The following is a 21,485-nucleotide window of genomic DNA, read 5'->3' on the forward strand; positions in this document are numbered from 1 at the left end:
TTCCTTTGATCCCACCAATTTCATATTCTGCAGAATATATTCTGTTGTTCCTATGAACAAAAGGCTCTGAGTGTTAAAAAATGAACTTTTATATTGGATTATTAGATATTATCACAGTTAAATAAAAACACCACAAACAATTTGATAAATTTGATAAATATAAATGCAACTTTTAGTGGGTTAACTTTGGGTGCATATTTGTGGCACCTTGATTTAAAGTCTCTTTATTTTAGTAGCTCTGGTTTGTGCATCACAGTAAGATTCTGAGTGACTAAGAGGTAAGCCTTTGTTTTGAAATCAGCAGAATAATGCTTGTGAAAAGGAAGTTGGGAAAAGATCACTTCTACCGTAGAAATTTCTGTGGCAAATCGGTTTTAGAAGAGTGAAGTTGAGATATAGAGGTTGCATCCCTTAAAACTATCCATGGTTCGTTGCCCTTAAGAAAGAGGTTTGAAGACAGCTGATGTGGAATGTTAGCAGAGTCATGAACAAGGTCAGGTTCAGGGATGTGCAGCCTGTGCAGCTGCAGAGGTCCCACTCTCAGAGGGACCCTGCATTTGGGTTAATGCTCTGCTGTCATCTGCCCAATAATTTTTGAACAAGGGTTCATATTTTTGGGCCAGCAAATTATTTAGCTAGTGTTGGTCATGAGTGTCTGGTAGGGGTAAACATTGGCAGAGGAAGTCAGCCGATAGTTCCAGAGCCATCTGGAGTTAGATAGCACTATCTTGTGAGAGCAGATTTATTGAATATTTTGGAATTTTTAGAGCCAGACCTTAAACCTTTGATAGCTTGAAACCAGCCACTGTAGGAATATTTATGATCCAGAAATCTTCAAGTGCTCCAAGTCAGGACTTTTCCCTGATCACCAAATCACTGTTCGTTAGCCTCTTACTAAAAGGTGAAATAATGTAACTAAAAGCTGATTGGTCATACTTTGTGACTGACAATTAGACTAATGAGATTAAGTGGAATAATTATGATAGCTAAAATTAGTTGATATTTCATGAGTCAGGCACGATATTAAATACACCTCATTTAAGTGTCAAAAAAACTCTAGAAGGCTCCAATGTTTCTTTCCTCTTCCCAAAATTTATGAGTTAAAATTTGAACCCCCAAAGTGGTGGTATTAGGAAGTGGGAGTCTTTTGGGAGGTGATTAGATCATGACTGCAGAGACCTCATCAATGGGATTAGTGTACTTTTTATAAAAGGCCAGAAGGAGCTTATCTGTTTCACCAAATGAAGATGCAGAAAGAAGGCACTAGGAACCTGGACCAAGCCCTCACCAGATACTGAATCAGCAGGTGCCTTGAACGTGTACTTTCCAGTCTCTAGAGCTGTGGGAAATAAACCTCTGTTGTTAGTAAGCTGTCCAGTGTGTGGTATTTTGTTATAGATGCCTGAATTGACTAAGACAAGGTGTAACTATGCCCATTCTACAGATGGAAAAATTGATGGGCAAAGAAGATGACTAATTTACTTATGGATGCCCAGCTAGTGAAAGAGAGAGCAGAAAGCTAGGACTATGTTTCTGACATTCCTGTTAAAAACTGTCTCCTATGTCTTCATCGCAGACTCTAGTGAAGCTAATTTCACTCACGTCTTTTCCGCCGGCAATCTCAGGAGCCTCTGAGATTGCCTTTTAGTTTTACACCACAAAATCTTCAAATTTATTAAATGTCTTCTAGCTTTCCTTGAAGATTTTAGTTCCAAACTGGCATATCCATAAGACGTTACAAATCTCAGCTGAGGCATTTTTACCCAGATTCATTTTTGGTGTCTGGGTCATTATTGTACTCTGATATATATATATTTACCCATTCTCAAACAACCCCAACATGATCAAACAAAAGACCCTATCATGGACATCAAAAACATTCATAAATTTTTCTGACTGTAAGAATTCTAGAAAGGGTATACTCTTGCAGTCAGAAAGAACTAAGTTCAAGTTCTAGGCTGGCCATGTATTTTGTTTAGACATGTTAACCATATTTCTTCTATGTAAAATGAGATTATAAGGTTGCTACCTCATAGGATCGTCATGAGGATTAACTGGAATAATACAATTTCATAAACACTAGCCATTGTTTCACTCATTACTAAAAATATGAATATTCAGAAACAGATATAAAAGATAAAATTAAAGTCACCCAAAGCAGACTATCCTGAGATACTATTAATACCTCCATCCTCCCCAGAGCACTGACTAAGAAGCCAGAGTCATGGCAGCTCAGAGGCACATGGGTTTGTCATCTTCACATGATATTAAGCTTTTAAAAATGTTTTCTTTCTGCTACTTTTTTATCTATAAAATATGAATCATACTACTTTATTTGTAGTTTTGTATTTCAGTATCTGATGAATATATTGTGTATATTTTATAACATGGTTTGAAATAATGATTTGTAATGACTGTAAAATATTCTCTGTGATGTTAACATATTTTGATACTATGAAGTGGAGATAAACATGCTTGCTTATATTTTTTTTATCTCTATTTCTTTTCTTTCCCTTCCCTCCCCTCCCCTTCCCTCCCCCTCCCTCCCTCCCCTCCCCTCCCTCCCCTCCCCTCCCCTCCCCCTCCCTCCCTTCTTTCTTTCTCTCTCTCTCTCTCTCTCTCTCTCTCTCTCTCTCTCTCTCTCTCTCTCCTCTCTCTCTCTCTCTCTCTCTCTCTCTCTTGCAGTGCTGGGGTTGGGATCCAGGGCCACAACCTGCTGGACAGGTGTTCTACCGCTGAGCTGCATTCCCCATGGTTACTCTTGTAATACAGAATCCCTAGGAATACTTGACAGATGAAGGGATCTCAACCATTCCAACAGTTTTCAATATATACAGTTGAGTTGATTTTTTAAAAAGAGTTAATGTCTTTATACTTCTACCCATAAAATGAGTGCTAGTGTTTAAGCAGATCTTCACACCTGATGTGTGGAAATAACTTATCTCTGCCCATCAGTGGACATCTCTGATCTAATAACTTCTAACTTGCTCTGATTCAACATTAACTTGTCTCTATCAAAAACGGTAGATTCAATTCTTTTTTTTCCTTCCTTGGCCTCATGATGAACTCATACAAAAAGATGATTGATTAGGGTAAGCCTTTAAGGTTGGCTTTAGTGAATAATGTGACCTTTTTAGTCATTTTCTAAGCAAGGGACAAAAAGAATCTTGTTTCTAGAGAAAAGTGTGTTACTCACCCTTTTCTGTTGCAGGTGTGGTAGTCATTTTTATGTGTCAATTTGACTATGTTATAGTTTCAATATTAGTTGTTCCCCAAAAGTTAATGTGTGAGACAATGAAAGGTTAGAGGTGAAATGATTGGGGTATGAGAGCCTTAACCTAGTCCCTTGACTACTATTGGGTGGTGCCTACAGGTAGGTAGGGTGTGACTGGAGAAGTAGGTCACTGGGGGCCAGCCTTTGGGGTTTATATTTTGTCCACGATGAGGGGAGGCCTCTTTCTCTCTCTCCCTCCCTCCCTCCCTCTCTCTCTCTCTCTCTCTCTCTCTCGCCCTCTGCTTCCTGGTGCTGTGTTCCCAGTTGCTTTCCTCTGCCACACACTTCTGCCATGATGTTTTGCCTTGCCTTATGTCCCAAGGAATGCAATTGACTGAGACCTCTGAAACTGTGAGGCCCCCAGTATGCTTTTTCTCCTCTAGTTGTTCTTTTCCGATCTTTTGGTTGCAGCAGCAAAAAAGCTGACAAAAACACTCAATTATAGTACCAAGTTATTCAGCCAAACACTAACGTAGGTGTCGCTAGAAGGTATTTGGTAGATGCGATTAACAAAACTCAAGCCTTTGGCTATGGCAAGAGATGGTCATCTCTTTTTCCCACCTTTGCACACTCTGCTCTCTCTGCCTGGAATGTCTACACTTGTTTGATGAATGCCTACTGGTCTGTGGCAGGCATTATTTATGGCTGCTCAAAGTTACCTTCTCCTTTTGTCACCTCCCACTCTAGAGGCTGAATTTCATAATGCCTCTACTCCTGGCCTCCCTAGTGGCTAAGGGCAGTTTTGTGGTCTTGTTATGGTCCATGGCTCATAACAATTTATTGGAGGTTGTTACTGGGAAAGACGCTTTCTGTAACCTGATGAAAATGGGGCAGGGTAGCTGCTTCAGTTCTTATTTGTGCCTCCTTGATGTAATGCCTGGAGCTGTGTCACCCTTTCCAGGCCATGTGGCAACAAATATGAGGGAAAGGACAAGAGGTCCTCAAGATGGCAGCCCTGATATATTGTTAACACTTTGCCAAATGTAGCAGCTACTTACCTTCAGAATTACCCTGGGTTAAAGCTGGTGTGCGTTAGACTTTCTGTTACTTGCAGCTGAAAGTATTCCTAACTAATACATTCTTCTTTGTCATCTGCTTAGATGCCATTTTCTCCAAGATGTCTCCCAGGGTCCCAAGATAGGTTTAGGGTTCTCTTCTCTGAGCTCTTATGGCAGGCTGCTTTGCCTACTTCCACCATAGCACTTGGCTATTTATATATCTCCTGTTCGTTCTCTGGACCAGAAAATTCTTGAATGTAGAACTTGTGTTTAATACACTTTCTTCTCACTAAGTACTTGCAGATTAGATGCTTTATGGTAGCTATTCAATAAATTAATACATGCCTTTAGTGAACATATTCCCTAGAAAAAGATAAAGCAAAAATAAGAAGAGAGGACATCTCTCTTTCTCCCTTCCCTTCAGCCACACTCTCCTTCCATATAGCTTGTTTGCCAGAGAACTATCTTTTGAAAGGAAAGTCACAACTCCCGTGAGCCCTTCAATGGAGAAGCCCACCTTCTCTCTCAAGAGCTCTGTCTGCAAATCCAGTAGCCTAGAGCTCTATCTGAAAATCCAGTAGCCTAACTTGGTCTGAAGTGTCTTTATGTATTATTTAATTCTCTGTTCAAAGCATTCACTTAGTCCACAAACTCATTGGTTAGTTCATCATACTTCTAAAGAAGTCAACTGTTTTGCATTTCAGCACCAACCCTGAGCATTTAAATTCCCATGGTTGTCTTTTTGGATTCCTAGTGCACCATCTGGTAAAATGTGTGTGTGCATGTATTGTATTGTATTTCATGGCTATTGGAAAGTTTGGGATTTATTTATTAAATTCATAGTAACTGTGGTCTAAGAGAACTTAAAAAGGAAAAACACAAAATGCCCTCTTAATTAAAGGTTTATTTTGTTTTTTTCTGCTGTGAATAATCTGCAGAGAAGTAAGATGGGAAAGTAGAGCAACGTGACAGTTCTAAGATCAATGATGGCAAGGCCAGCAGCTGCAGAGAAAAGAACTTGCAGAGTACTGTGCCACTCTGGGGGTGTACCATTACCATAAACTTAGGTATCAGGAAAACTACCCAGACAGAATTATTTCACTCATTTCATAATGGCCCACACTTACCTTAAGCAGTCTATTCCGTGATCTCTGAACGGAAAATTTACCACTATAGAATCAAGACATGCACTAGCTTCAATTGGGGGAAGGCAAAATCTTAAGTATTTCTGCAGTTTCTGGCCTGCTAAATGTGTCATGCAGTTTATTTTTCAGAAAGTGACACATAAAACACTTAATTCAATTTAACAACAAAGTTTGGCTTCTAGGCAGCTTCTCGTGTGTGACTTTAACAGGTTTTCGTCAGTTAGCTATGAGCATTTGTGAGGGGTACTGCATGAATTAACAATGGTTGCGCACAGAAAATTAAGTGTTACCTTGCTATTTATGCTGCTGTATCCCTTGGTGCAAATCCCAGTGGAAAAACCTGCTTCTCCATGAACTATTCCTTGCAGAATATCTTTCCAGTTCCATGAAACTAGAGAAAGAACTTAAAACATGTAAGGCAAAAATGCACATGAGCTTTTTGTGCTTTATCACCTTGATGGAGTGGTTGTGCTCACCTCTTTCCAAAGCCAGGAAGCTTTTGCTGTGATGAAAATCCTTCCTTCTAGGTTGCTCAGCAACAGCTACCCCTTAGTAAGTGAGGACCACCTGATGCCGGCTTCAAAGAAAATTCTGTGCCGAATGTGTTAGTACACTTAAGGATCCTCTATTTGGTGTGTTTATTCAGATCAGAAACTTCGTCTGGACTCTGGTGTTTGGGGAGACAGAAGGCCTTGGTTTAGTCCTATCTGGTCTCCATGATTGACTTGATTGAGGGGGACATACAGGTGCTGACACCAGTCTTGGAAATCAGGACTGGGTCCTCATTCCCCTGGCATTGAAGATTAAACACTGGAGAAAAGCTGAGGTAAGTGTAGAAAGCAGGTTTTATTTAAGGGACAGAACAGAAATAGACTTCTCAGGAGAGAAGGGAACCCAGAGCTGGTATCAGTGCAAGGGGTATGTGTCTTGTCCCTTTATAAATCTCAGGTTTCTTTGGCTCCCCAAACCCCTTCCTGTCTTGCCTACCTACCCAAAAGGCAAGAAAAGAGCCACCCAGGGACCAAGCATTAGCAACAACTTGTGTTGGGTGGAGTGGTCATTCACTGTCTCCACTGACTACCTGTCCTTTGCCACAGTCTCAGTGCTTGTGAGACAGAATAGGGAAGCCTTGATCCTTGACCCTCTCCAGCCACAATCCTCTCTCCACCAAGGTATTCATACATAACATAAGCTGTTTTCAAAAGATGTTTCCATTGATGGCCAGCTTCAGGAGCTGCTGACTTCTTCTAAAGCTTGCCATAGACTTTCCCACAATCCCTGCACGTGCAGAATGCCTGATCCTGACTGCTACATAACCTTCGTGGAGTGGTGGCAGTGAGCACCTCGGCTATCTTTTGTGCGTTGAGTGTGGAGGAACCCAATCCACAAAGGCAGATCTCTGTGTCAAGTGCAAACCTTGGTACTGGGAGCAGTAGGCTGATGTGTGCCGTGATCCCGAGTTGTGTGCAACCACCACCAAGGCGTGCCTGTGCAAGGCAATAGAGGGGAGAACCCACCCCATGTGCTGACTCCCTTGTACTTGAACTTAAGTCCTAAGAAAGTCTCCTTCATTGATGGTGTTTACCACTTTGTGATATTTATTTTGAATTGAGCAAAAGAACCTGGGCTGGTTGGTAATGCTTACTTAGTGCTGCCTTAGGGAGTAAAACTGGGAAAGGGGCTAAGTTTGTTTTCAGAGCTAGTTTTGTATTAATCTGTAATCTTGTCTCAAAATAAGTTTTTAATTACCCAGTGATCTGCAATTTACCAGACTATTGGTATAGTCACTGGCACACAGGAGTAAAATAATCAACATCTTCCGAACATTTACTATGAGTTAGACACCTCTGAAGAACTTTCATATTTCAATGTATTTAAGTTCTTTAAGTCTCATAATAATCATAGGAGATAGCTGCAGTTAGCATCCCATTTTAGGAAGGACAAAACTGAAACTCAGGGAGGCTGACTTGTCTGATGTCACACATCTGGGATTTAGCAGTGTGACTCCTCTTCCAAGTTCTTCATTATTCAAATATGTTTATTTAAATTATTGTGTTCCAACCGAAAGCTAATTTATTTACTTGTCTTAAGGCAATAGTTTTAGGCATTTTGGGAAAAAATAGAAATCAATAATAACTGGTATTTGTGTAACTATTTATACATTACAAGGTATATTCTATATTATGATGACAAAAATAATCAAAGTTTCCATTTATGAAGTGCCTCCTCTATGCTAGGTGTCTCTCTAAAAGATTCTTTATATGCATTCATTGTTCCATTTAAAAATATAGATATCAATCTCTCTGAATAGAGAAGGAAAATGGAGACACACTGAGCCTGTGTGACTGACCTCCCTGAGGCCAGACAACAGGCCTGCCCAGGTCACCGCCCTGTGCCTTCTCATCACCCAGGAGGAAACAGAAGTACAGAGTGGCTGAGAGCTTTGCACTTGTTTTGTGGCTTAAAAGGCCACATGCTTTGCTCTACAGCATGCTGGCCCTTAGACTGGCTCACTGTTGGAACCCAAATGCTCCAATTGCTGTGCTTTTTTTTTTTTTTTAATCTGTAAGATAGTGGCAAAATTTAATACAGACAGAACCACATCTTATGGATGGGGAACCTGGAGTTTCAATGACTGGTTCAAGATGTTTCTAGTAAATGACTAAAACTAGACTTGAACCCAAAGATTCTGACTTCAAATACTTGACCAGCAGCTTACAACCCAAGCTGTAGGCTACAGAAGGCCCCTTTCCTCCCAAGCCTCATGACAGGGTTGTTTCAGAGCTATTATCTCCACTAATGGCCAGTAACTCTTGCCATCATTCAAAATGACATGGTCCCTTTTGTATTTCAGGTGACAAAATGGAGAGATATGTGTTGCTACTCACCTGAATATAATGCCAGCAGCCCACAGCTGTCAGAAGTTCATCCAGGAAAACTGGGTCCTTCCCATGCAGTGGCAGACTCTGAGTCCCTTGTGAGAGTGTTCCCTGGAATGCGAGGAGAAGAAGCAATGTGTAGCCTGTGCTCCGGGTTCTGGCCAGGGGCTGACACTTTGCACTTGCTCGGCAGTTGTCTTCGGCTCCTACAAGAGATGACAGGGCTGTTTTGACAGGTGAAATAGCAAACTGCTGAACCAGTGAGGCCACCTCTCTGGAGAGTCCCTGGGTCACCAGTCTGCCTCTTGCTTGCCAAAAGACTGGCCAACCAGGCAGGAGGGGATATGGTAAGAGTACCAGGTGTGGAGCATCAGAGAGAGGTCAAGGCTACTTTTGCAGGGGATTGTATGACTTATGGAAAGATAGCAGTCTGAAGTTCCTGGAGTTACAGCTTTTGAATGTGAGGCTGCCTGACTCTAAAGCCCAAGTGTTTTTTTGCTGTGTCCTAACTAGACATTAACTTGGCATGACTCAAATTGGCATTATTCAAATTGTTCTGATTATCAAGCAGGACACTCAAGTGATAAGTTCATGTTTTGACACAAAAATTCTATTCCTGATCCTAGGATTCAAATGGTCATATTCATTCCTCTTGTGGTGGTTGCTCTTTAGCTTAATTATCAGAGCCAAAGTAAATTGCTGTTTGAATTTGTTGTTTTGTTAATTTTGTTTTATATGAAACAATTATTAACAATGGACTCATTAACTAGTAGTGGACATGTCACCAACACTCTCAGGCCTCGTCTGTAATGGAGCCACTGCACGGGATTCTAATGGAATGTTCTGCAGCAATACTGAGGAGCAGGAGGCATGGCGGGGCCAGTAGGCGTGATTCTAGTCAGTGTTCATGGTGGGTTTGAGATCCTGGGCAGAATGTGTAATCAGGAAGGTGTGATTCAGCAGTTAGTTCATTTTTCCCACTGAGGGAGTTTTTAATTTTTAGCCTGTTTACCTGCCATGGCTCCGTTTCTCTTTGGTTCACCGTGTGCCTGCTCTGCAGTGGCGAGCTGCTTCCTGCTAATCCCAGTGCTGAGTGTCTGGCTGCTACCATAGGAGTCACAGCCTCCTCCCAGGGAAAAGTGACTGGGGATGGGGGGTTGCCCAAGCTCATGTATTTCAGGCATAAATGTTGTGTGAACAAAAGCAGGCAGGGAAGAAGACAACCATGACAAAGTGGGACACAAGCACCAGAGGAAAGACCTGGAGGCACAGCCAGAGGAGTGAACCTGCGACAGATGAGTAATCACTGTGAAGACCAGCACTCTCTAGACACGGATCCTCCCTAGCAGAGGAGGAGGCAGAAGCATGGAAGACAGAGGAGTGTCCAACCAGAAGGGTTGGCTACTTTATGGAGTCCAACTCCTACCCATGATGGGGAAGAATCAATCTGCAAGAGATGGACACCTGATGGGCGATGTTTGAGTCTGGTTCTCTACTGTGCAACAGTGCATGTTGCCACAGGATCCCGGTGATGGCAGCCATAAGAAACTCTGGTGCAAGCTCACACCAGCCCAGGCAAGTCAAGAACTGTCAGTACCCCTTTAGGAACTAGGTCCAGCTCAGCTCAAGAATTATGGTAATCCCCATTTTCTAAATATATTTCTTGATTCTTAGTCCTAAGCTGACATTTGGGCCCAGGTCTTACATTTGTTGTTTCTTTATGTTCCCAAGTCTTGCCCCTCAGCTCTGAGAGTTTGTCTCTCTGATTCCCTTAGTTCTTACTTGAACACCTTTGTTTCAGCCATGGAGAACTCACAATTGGCCAGTAGCTGATTTGGTCCTAGAAAGCATTTCTTTACTCTTGAAATGATTGTACTGATGAATTAAAAAGTATAATAAATGGCAGGAAAGTTCCCATGGGTTTCTGCTATAGAGTTACTAAAGTTATTCCCGACTTCTCTACTGGAAAGTGTAATGTGGACTTGGTGGAAATCGTCAAAGGCACTATATATTGCTTTTTTTTGTCACAGTGACCAATTTGGAAGTAAGTAGATTTGATGCATAGGGAGCTTTCCTGGCTTGGGTTATTTATGCTCAAATTCCTCAATGTCTAATAACAAAGACACCTCTGCACATTAGGAATACCAGAAACAAAAAAATTCCCTCTGGGAGTCTAAATGGAGTCACACATCTGGACTGAAAATTTTAAAATACTATACAGATACTTCTACATAGTTGGAAGTTTAGCATAATACACATGTAAGAGCCAGATTCCCCCTCCCATCACAGAGTTGTTCCTGTTCCCCTGCAGAGTAATGATTAAATACTATTGCCAGGCAGAAATTCCAATTGTGAAGATGAACTCTGAGCTAGTAGGCCTCAAGATGTCCTTCTCTATGAGTCAATGCTGGGGAGCTCTTGATGATCAGGATTGTTGTACAGCAATATATTCAAAAACTGTGCAGTACACCTGCAAAATGTCCTATCCTGGCTGGACCTGGGATCAATTAAATCAGGATCTGGGTGAAATCTTTGCTTTAGCAATACTGCAAAAGTTCTCTGGAGGATTTCAGTGTGCAACTAAGCAGGTGACAGGTGTAGCAAGATATTGAACTTCTCCGCTCCTTGTGTGGCCAGTGCCCCTGAGCACGGGAGGTCACCTCTAGCCTCAATCTTTCTCCTCTGGATTGTAAGAAATGTGATCATGTTCTTTGTGAAACAGGCTGCCCTGTTAGTTTTAAATCAATTCTTTCGTTGGTAGGAAATGCCATGATCTGAATGTGTCCCCTAAGAATTCACGTGTTGGAAACTCTCTTTCTAGTGCAGAGGTGGGCCTTTGGGAGGTGTTTGGGTCATGAAGACTTCACCCGTGTGAGTAGTCAATGCTGCTATAAAAGGACTTGTGGGTGTGAGATCACTCTCCCTTTCCTTTTTCACTCCCACCATGTGGGGATACAAGAGGAAGGTCTTCACTAAATGCTGATGCCCCCATCTTGAACTTTTAGCTTCTATAACTGTGAAAATTAAATTTTTGTTTTTGAAAAATTACTGAGTCTTAGGGATTTTGTTACATTGACACAAAGTAACTAAGGGATGAAGTTAGCACGAGTACCATGTTGTCAATGTGGTCATCCATTTGGGTCCACCATGTAAGCTGGTGACTTCCAACAAGGGTCCCTGTTAGGCATGTGCTTAATTTCTTTCTTTCTCTCACCTGACTGTCCCACTGTTTGTCAGATGATTTGCCTTACCTGTTATTAAATTTGTTTATTTATATTATTTCCTAGGGGAGGCCTAGGAAAACATTATAAATCTTTAGTAAGTGAAGACGTTAGTGAAGGGTTGAACTTATTCAGCACTGCGGCATAGGCTCTTGCCCCTCTGGATTTCCATACTTGCTTTCTTGATCTGGAATTCCCCTTCCCATGCATCTTTTTGAGTCTTGTCATTTACTTGGCCTTTCATGTGAATATCCTTGCCCAGATTTTCTCTCTCATTCCCCTCATTTCCTTTCCCATTCTTCATGGCCCCTTAAAAGTGCTGGCATCATTGCACAATCCTGTCATCAGATATATAAATCTCTTGCATTTTTTAACAGCTATAGCACTTTGTACCCTATGTCTCTTAAAATCATTTTATTATTTTTAATTTGCAAATATTGTCTGTGTTCATGGTGTACAACATGATGTTTTGACATACATAAGCAGGGTGGAACAGCTAAATCAAGCTCATTAGCATAATATAAAGTACTTTATATAAGGTACTTGTCTTTTTTTGGTGGTTGCAAATTCTGTCTTATAGTACCTATCACTTTGTACAGCAGACAGGTGGGTGTCTACGTAAATGTCTCATCTCCTGGTGGTGGATATTACTGGTGATCTATCAAACTCCCATTCTCCCTGCAGCAGTTTGAATTTTTCAAAATATGTTGCAATGATAATTCCAGTTTCATATACTCTTCCAGAACCTTTCTACCCAAACCATCAAGATGCAGAGTTTATGTTCTTCTGTCTTGAAACTTGGTGGCAAATAAAATGTGATAGAAGTGAAGCTAAGTTAGGCAAGACAATGCAGCACCCCTGACTCATCATGAGGCATGTGCCTCCAGAGTCCTGAGCTGCCAGGTAAGAAGTCCAGTGACTCAGAAGCCACCGTGCTAGGCAGGGCATGCAGAGAGACCATACAGAGACAGGGATGCTTAAGGAGCCATCCACTGACCTTCAAGCAGCCTCGCTCCGTAGCTCCATGCAGAGCAGAGATATGTTGTCCCTGTCCAAGTTGCAGACTTGTAAGCTAAACTTGATTACTGTTGTTTTTAGGTCATCAAGTTTTGTGTGGTTTGTTATGCTAATATGTAACCAGAACATTACTTTTCCTCCTTCCTAACACGATTTCAATTTTGCTCAACCATCTGGCCCTTTCTTTTTTTTAATTTTAATTTTTTTTAAATTTTACAGGCTGCATTTTGATTCATTGTACACAAATGGGGTACATCTTTTCATTTCTATGGTTGTACATGATGTAGACTCATACCGTTCATGTAATCATACATGTACATGGGGTAATGATGTCTGTCTCATTCCACCATTTCTCATACCCCCCTCCCTCTCATTTCCCTCTATGTAATCTAAAGTTCCTCCATTCTTCTCTTGCCCTCACTCCCCACCCCATTATATATCATCATTCACTTATCAGGGAAAACATTCGGCCTTTGATTTTTTGGGATTGGCTTATTTCACTTTGCATGATATTCTACAATTCCATCCATTTTTCTGCAAATGCCATAATATTCTTCTTCTTTATGGCTGAATAATATTCCATTGTATATCCATATATATACCACCGTTTCTTTATCCATTCATCTGTTGAAGGGCATCTAGGTTGGTTCCACAATATAGCCATTGTGAATTGAGCTGCTGTAAACATTGATGTGACTGTGTTTCCATAATATGCTAATTCTAAGTCCTTTGGGAGTGGAATACTCCTCAGTTTATACCCGTCTGGCCCTTTTTTACCATCTTTCATGACTAGAGGAAGAAGTCCCCACTACCCATTATTTGTTCTATTTGACCCAGGGGAATCCAGTGTGCATTCCAGTGGTTGTTTCACGATGTAGTTTAGGTCTATCTACAAGAGGAGGGGTTTGTTGAGGGCTTCTTAGTATGTGTGTTTTCTTTTTTCTGAGAAAATATCTGGAAGCTACTTACCCCATCTTCCCTTAGATCTTATCATGTGCAGATGTTAGTGTCCAGAATCCCTACACCTATGTCATTGCCGGCATGAGATGATTCTTTGTCATGGAGGAGAGCAGAGGCCAAGAGAAACAAGGACTTATGTGGGAGGATGCTTAATTAATTTTCACTTAAAAATCTGTAGGAACACAACTCAGAATTGGTGTGCCATCTCCACTCTAAAAAGTTCTCAAGGACCCAAGAAATTTCCAGATGGTCACTCTATCATCTCCAAAATAGGATACTTGTCATTATGATCCAATATAATGACAGCCATCTTCCAGGCAGCTAAAAGGTAGAAGGTATAAGAAAGAAGAAGGTGAAGTGTATTTACCATCTGTCTTTTGAGAACGTTACTTATAAGCGGTTAAATACATTTCGGCTTACATCGTGCTCCCTAAAACTTAGTGTGAGGGAAGCTGAGAAAGTAGTTTACATTCAGGATATTAGGGGACAGCTGAGTTGACTCTGACACACTGAGGCTGTAAACTTCTTTACCATTTAAAAATGAGTTTATATTGGACTTTCTGTTAACTTCTCAGCAAAGAGATCTAGACTAATATACCCTATTTCTATCACATAGTGTAGAAATCCCCTTATTAACCAGTCTGTTGATGCACAAGTCCAAGTCCTGGAGGCTCCCAGTTAACAGACAGTATAGCAGCTGTGTCTGTATCTCCTCTCCCATCTTATGACTTCTGTGGGACAAGGTTAAAATAACACATGGATAGTCTACCTCAGGGATGGAAGTAGATTTTTATTAAATGCCAGTCTCATCAAGTCTGTGATGAGGTTGGCATTTAGTAACCCTCCAGGAGGGCAGGAGTCACATTTTGCATCTTTTGCTGTTGTAGCCCATTGCATATTACAAGACCTGGGACATAGCAGGCACGTGATCAATACTTGTTGAACAAATGAGTGACTAGATTGGTAAGGTTGCCTCAGAAACTGTGTTGAGGAAGATTCCATGACTATCTGGGCTGAGCTATAACCCAGAACTGAGCTCAGCATGGAGAATACCCGGTTATTCGCCATTGCTATCAATTGATGGAGAAACACTTCAAAATGTTCTTTCTAATAAGTATCTGTTCTTACACACCTTACACATTTTAAGCCGATTTATACTTCAATTAGCTTCCATTTTATCCCATAAAATTACATTTTTTTCCCACATAAAAAGTCTACCATAGTAACTCGCTCATGGTAGGAATCAATCAATATTTGTTAAGTCTGTTAGGTTTTCTGAAAACAGTGCACTGTACTCAGTGAACAATCAATGAACGGCCCGGTTATTTTAATTAAATATTACCAGGTAGTCTTCATGTGTATTTACCTCAAAGAGCACCTTTTAAGCCTAAAATAGAAATGCAATCAGTGCATTACCATTTGTTAGTAATGCTTAATTGAAGGAGTAGCAAATACTAGAGAAGGCGTTCAACCCACGAAAATCCTATGTGAAGAAGGTTTTAGTTTGTTTCTAAGGAAAATACTTCAAAGTATACATCAAGCATCTAGGAGCAATGACAAGGACAGGAATGTCAGAACAGTCATGGTGATAATGGGAAGCTAACGAGACCCATGTGTGCAACGTGATCTCCCTGTGGAAAGGGCACGGCTATTCTGGATGGAATGCCTCCTGGGGCGGGGCTGGGGGTGGGAGCTGGGGAGCAGCTCTTCTCCAAGGATCTTTTAGGATCTTTTAGAAAGCCAGGCCTCATTTTTAGACTCATCTCTCCCCGCCTTCAAAAGAGGCTCAAGTGGGTTCAATAAAAAGAGAGATGGGCTTAGATAATAATAGTCAATAATAGCTGATATTAGTAGAAGTCCTTCTGTGTACTGGGGACCACTCTATATTTGAGCTTAATTTAGTTCTCGCAAGCTCTTGAGGTAGTTACTAATACTTCAAGGAGCTAAGGGAATGGTTTATGATGAGAAATACATGGAGAGAATAATGCAAATCTCACTTGAGAAGGATCAAGAGGTCTGGGTGGTTGATTCTAGAAAACCCTGCAATTATTTAAGCCCAGGAATCACTTATATTTGACCTAGAACATGAACAAGAGGGGTGCACTTCAGTAAAGAGACTTAAGCTGCGTGCTGAAGCAGGCATTTTAATGAGAATGGGGTAGTGGAGATCGGTCCTCAGGTGGTTTTTTTGAGACCCTGGCACGGATGGACTGGACAGCCTCAGTGGGTGTTGAGTTTATCTTCAGTAGAAATCACACAGATGTGAACCCCTTGGCAGAATAACAGTAGAGGAGATGTAATCAGCAGGGATTTTGATCTTTCTGACCCTTAGAAGTTATATGTCATTAGATTAAGTTATCTCTCCAACTCAAGATATATATATTTTACAACACCAGCTCTTCTTTCTCTCCTCTCTTCTACAATTTCTTCCTTTGAAAGGGCTGAGTGTCCATGCGGTGAAAAGGAGAGGGATGGAATGTGTTAGATGCACTGTTGTCATCGTGTCCACCCTAGGACCTTTGTGGCTGCAGTTACTGAGGCTGGAGAGCTGGCTGGAACTTAGCCTCAGTAATGGTGACGAAGTGGAGAGGGCAAACACCAGAAGGAGCCTTTCAGAAGTCCACACATTGCTCGCAGCTCCTTCATTGTCCAGACTCTATATGACTGGCCGTCCTTCTGCCTGGAAACTTCGTGGGAAACTCAGAATATATTATGAACAAAGCTACTAAATCCAACTCCATGCTGTGATACTTCTTCCCTATAGTCCGGAAAAGTTTTGAGATATTTCAGAGATGAGGATGAGACTTGTGGTGAGGGTTGGTGTCATTGGGTTTGAGGCATGATTTAAGGCAGGACAGGGATGGCCCTGGAAGTCCTGTTGCTTTTCCCAGGGAAGCTCTGGGTTACTCCGGGACGATCTTGCAAGTCCTTTGAGAATATCTAATTCAGTGCTACCCGTGGGACAAGAGACTGTGAAAGAGACTTTTAAGAGAAATTTCAATGGTGGAAGAAAACAGGGCATCTGTGATAAGGAATGGAGAAAATCACGTAGTGTCAAGGAAGTAGGACGTGGGGGAGGTTAAATTCTGTTTCATCTTGAGGACTTCATCGAGTGTCCTAGCGTCTACCAAAGTAGCTGGCCAAATAAGGCTATGGGTCCCTCTGGTGATTAGAACTCATAGTATTCTCTTGTGTAGATATACAGAAATTAATGCAATGTACTGTTTGCTCCCCGTTCTGACAGGATAGTGAACTAAAATGTTTGTAAAGTGAGAGTGATTGAATAAACTTGTGGGATTCCTAAATGACTAAAGGGATAGATTTGATGCTATAAGAAAATAAGTAACCTAGAGGGGATGGAGGGGGAAGCTGAGGGCTGTGGTGGGACTCTTGGCTAGTCATAAGAAATAGGAAAATATAGTAAGAAACCTACTGGCTACTTAAATTATTTTGGAAACAACTTGCCAGTTGCCAAACACACAGCAGGATCTCTTCCCCTCTGCCTTTAGGAGATCCATATCTCTAAGGAAACCCAAATGCGTTCATTGGTTTTTAGGACTCTGTGCCCATTAGTACCACTGTTATCGTATATGAATGTGTGACCTTTGTCACGGCGTTGATGTCTTCCTATGCTTCGGGTGCCAACTTGCAAAACAATGCTCTGGTGGTGAGGCTTCCAAAGGAGTTGGAATGGCTAAGGGGCTGGATATGGGCCATGTAGGTGCTTCCATCTCCTGGAGTTTTTCCCTTCTGAATTCGTGTATTTCAGCAGAATTGTTTCATGACTTGGACATTGGGGATAAAATCAGATCTTGAGAGCTGCAGTGTTTTCCCCAGGGATTTCAGTTCTGGGCCTAAGTCCTTCTGCTTTTTTATTTCTTATCCCGTGTCTTCTTTATCCTCTGAGGCAATAAAACACAGGAATTTTAATTTTAGGAACACTCGGTCTGTCTAAACCCGATTGCTGTGCACACAGTCAGGGCTCCCAGGAGCAAGACTAAGTGCTGATTGGTTGCTTGCTGGTGGCCTGAGCCGGGACCTGGCCCCGCAGGTACCTGTGTGGACAGAGTCATCCTTAAGGAGACTGCCTTCTCACTTCCGGATTGTTCTTTAGGTCTAACTATGGTTTTTCAAAAGCTGAATCCCAAGACTCCTTCTGTCTCTAGCAGTACGCCCAAGACTGTTTAGTCTCTGCAGTACCGAAGTCCTAAACGCATTGATCCAAGGATCTAGTTTGGCATCCTATTTTTAGTAGTGAGTGGGTAAATTTCTGACTGGATTCATGTCCCACAGCCTCTGAGTTCAAGGAGGTTTCCAAGCTGAAACCTGGTACTCACTCCCTGCACGGGTGAGGGGTAGGAAGCAGCTTCTCAGGCAGAAATTCAGGTGCAGAGAGAATAAGGTTGATGACTGGGGGTTCCTCTCGTGAGATTGTGGAAGAGGCTGAGGACTCTGGAAATGAAACCACTGTAGCTCCAACAGAGCAGAATGATTCCAAAAGGAATTCAGTCCTTTTGGGGACCAACATTTAGAATTTTTTTTTTTTAAACGTTTTATTCAGTTCTCAAAACAACAGAAATATCTCTTTTGCAATTATCTTCTTTCTTCCTTGTTCCCTTCCCTTTCCCTTTTATCTCTTCCTCTTTTCATCTTTCTTTTTTATTTATTTATTTATTTTTTTTAAATTTTTTTTTACGTTTACATAGGGTAATGATGTTTATTTTATTTTTCCCCTCCCCCCACCACTCCCACCCCTCTTTTCCCTCTACACAGTCCTTCTTTCCTTCAATCTTACTGCTCTCCTTAGCCTAACTCTAAAGTTAACCCTAAACCTAATGCTAGCCCCTCCCACCCCCCATCATATGTCCTCATCTGCTTATCAGCGAGATCATTCGTCCTTTAGTTTTTTGAGACTGGCTTATCTCACTTAGCATGATATTCTCCAATTTCGACCATTTGCCTACAAATGCCATAATTTTATCATTCTTCATTGCGGAGTAATATTCCATTGTATAAATATGCCACAGTTTCTTTATCCATTCATCAACTGAAGGGCATCTAGGTTGGTTCCACAATCTGGCTATGGTGAATTGAGCAGCAATGAACATTGATGTGGCTGTATCTCTGTAGTATGCTGATTTTAAGTCCTTTGGGTATAGGCCAAGGAGTGGGATAGCTGGGTCAAATGGTGTTTCCATTCCAAGCTTTCTGAGGAATCTCCACACTGCTTTCCAGAGTGGCTGCACTAATTTGCAACCCCACTAGCAATGTATGAGTGTTCCTTTTTCACCACATCCTCGCCAACACCTATTGTTGCTTGTATTCTTGATAATCGCCATTCTAATTGGGGTGAGATGAAATCTTAGGGTGGTTTTGATTTGCATTTCCCTTATTACTAGGGATGTTGAACATTTTTTCATATATCTGGTGATTACTTGTACATCTTCTTCTGTGAAGTGTCTGTTCATTTCCTTAGCCCATTTGTTGATTGGATTATTTGTATTCTTCGTGTAGAGTTTTTTGAGTTCTTTATAGATTCTGGAAATTAGCGCTCTATCTGAGGTATGGTTGGCAAAGATATTCTCCCACTCTGTAGGCTCTCTCTTCACATTTCTGATAGTTTTCTTTGCTGAGAGAAAGCTTTTAAGTTTGAATCTATCCCAGTTGTTGATTCTTGCTTTTATTTCTTGTGCTATGGGAGTCCTGTTAAGGAAGTCTGATCCTAAGCCAACAAGTTGAAGATTTGGACCTACTTTTTCTTCTATAAGATGCAGGGTCTCTGGTCTGATTCCGAGGTCCTTGATCCATTTTGAGTTGAGTTTTGTGTAGGGTGAGAGATAGGGGTTTAATTTCATTCTATTGCATATGGTTTTCCAGTTTTCCCAGCACCATTTGTTGAAGAGGCTATCTTTTCTCCATTGCATATTGTTGGAACCTTTGTCTAGTATGAGAAAATTGTATTTATTTGGGTTTGTGTCCATGTCCTCTATTCTGTACCATTGATCTACCTGTCTATTTTGGTACCAATACCATGCCGTTTTTGTTACTATTGCTTTGTAGTAGAGTTGAAGATCTGGTATTGCAATACCCCCTGCTTCGCTCTTGCTACTGAGGATTGCTTTAGCTATTCTAGGTTTTTTATTCTTCCAGATGAATTTCATAATTGCTTGCTCTATTTCTGCAAGGTACATCATTGGGATTTTAATTGGAATTGCATTGAATCTGTATAGCACTTTAGGTAGTATAGCCATTTTGACGATGTTAATTCTGCCTATCCAGGAACATGGGAGATCTTTCCATCTTCTAAGGTTTTCTTGAATTTCTTTCTTTAGTGTTCTGTAGTTCTCATTGTAGAGGTCTTTCACCTCTTTTGTGAGATTGATTCCCAAGTATTTTATTTTTTTTGATGCTATTGTGAATGGGGTAGTTTTCCTAATTTCTCTTTCTGAAGATTCATCACTTATGTATAAAAATGCATTGGATTTATGAGCATTGATCTTGTAACCTGCTACTTTACTGAATTCACTTATGAGTTCTAAAAGTTTTCTGGTGGAATTTCCAGGTTCCTCTAAATATATAATCATGTCATCAGCGAACAGGGATAGTTTGAGTTCTTCTTTTCCTATTCGTATCCCTTTAATTTCTTTGGTTTGTCTGATTGCTCTGGCTAGAGTCTCAAGGACGATGTTGAATAGAAGCGGTGAAAGAGGGCATCCCTGCCTTGTTCCAGTTTTTAGGGGGAACGCTTTCAGTTTTTCACCATTTAGAATGATATTAGCCATGGGCTTAGCGTAGATTGCCTTTACAATGTTTAGGAATGTTCCCACTACCCCAATTTTTTCTAGTGTTTTGAGCATGAAGGGATGCTGTATTTTATCGAATGCTTTTTCTGCATCTATTGAAATAATCATGTGATTCTTAACTTTAAGTCTGTTGATATGGTGAATGACATTTATTGATTTCCGAATGTTGAACCAACCTTGCATCCCTGGGATAAAACCCACTTGATCGTGGTGCACTATCTTTTTAATATATATTTGTATGCGATTTGCTAAAATTTTGTTGAGAATTTTTGCATCAATGTTCATTAAGGATATTGGTCTGAAATTTTCCTTCCTCGATGTGTCTCTGTCTGGTTTAGGTATCAGGGTGATATTGGCTTCATAGAACGAGTTTGGTAGGGTTCCCTCCTCTTCTATTTCATGGAATAGTTTGAGGAGTATTGGAATGAGCTCTTCTTTAAAGGTTTTGTAGAACTCGGCTGCGAACCCATCTGGTCCTGGACTTTTCTTTGTTGGTAGGCTTTTGATGACCTCTTCTATTTCATTGCTTGAAATTGGTTTATTTAAGTTGTGTATGTCCTCCTCGTTCAGTTTAGGTAGTTCATATGTCTCTAGAAATTTGTTGATGTCTTCGAGGTTTTCTGTTTTGTTGGAGTATAGATTTTCGAAATAGCTTCTAATTATGTTTTGTATTTCACTCGTGTCTGTTGTGATGTTTCCTTGTTCATTCCGAATTTTAGTAATTTGAGTTTTCTCCCTCTTTCTCTTTGTTAGTGTGGCTAAGGGTTTATCAATTTTATTTATTTTTTCAAAGATCCAACTATTTATTTTGTTAATTTTTCCGATTGTTTCTTTTGTTTCGATTTCGTTGATTTCGGCTCTGATTTTAACTATTTCCTGTCTTCTACTACTTTTGGTATTGGTCTGCTCTTCTTTTTCTAGTGCTTTGAGCTGTAGTGTTAAGTCGTTTATTTGTTGATTTCTACTTCTTTTTTTGAATGCACCCAATGAAATAAATCTTCCTCTAAGTACTGCTTTCATAGTGTCCCAGAGATTTTGATATGATGTGTCTTTGTTCTCGTTTACTTCTAAGAATTTTTTAATTTCCCTCCTGATGTCTTCTGTTATCCATTCATCATATAATAGTGTATTATTTAGTCTCCAGGTATTGGAGAAGTTTCTGTTTTTTATTCTGTCATTTATTTCTAA

The 21,485-nt window shown here is 40.8% G+C and overlaps 1 non-coding gene across 1 annotated transcript; it reads right to left on the minus strand.

The window, feature by feature from the left end:
- Window positions 1–2,180: 2,180 nt before the first annotated feature.
- On the minus strand, window positions 2,181–2,270 carry LOC124968783 (small nucleolar RNA SNORD105). Its single transcript, XR_007105844.1, has one exon. It is a non-coding gene; the product is annotated as a small nucleolar RNA SNORD105 (small nucleolar RNA).
- Between the last annotated feature and the right edge of the window lie 19,215 nt (window positions 2,271–21,485).

Source organism: Sciurus carolinensis, chromosome 1, assembly GCF_902686445.1.
Source record: "Sciurus carolinensis chromosome 1, mSciCar1.2, whole genome shotgun sequence".
Taxonomy (NCBI): domain Eukaryota; kingdom Metazoa; phylum Chordata; class Mammalia; order Rodentia; family Sciuridae; genus Sciurus; species Sciurus carolinensis.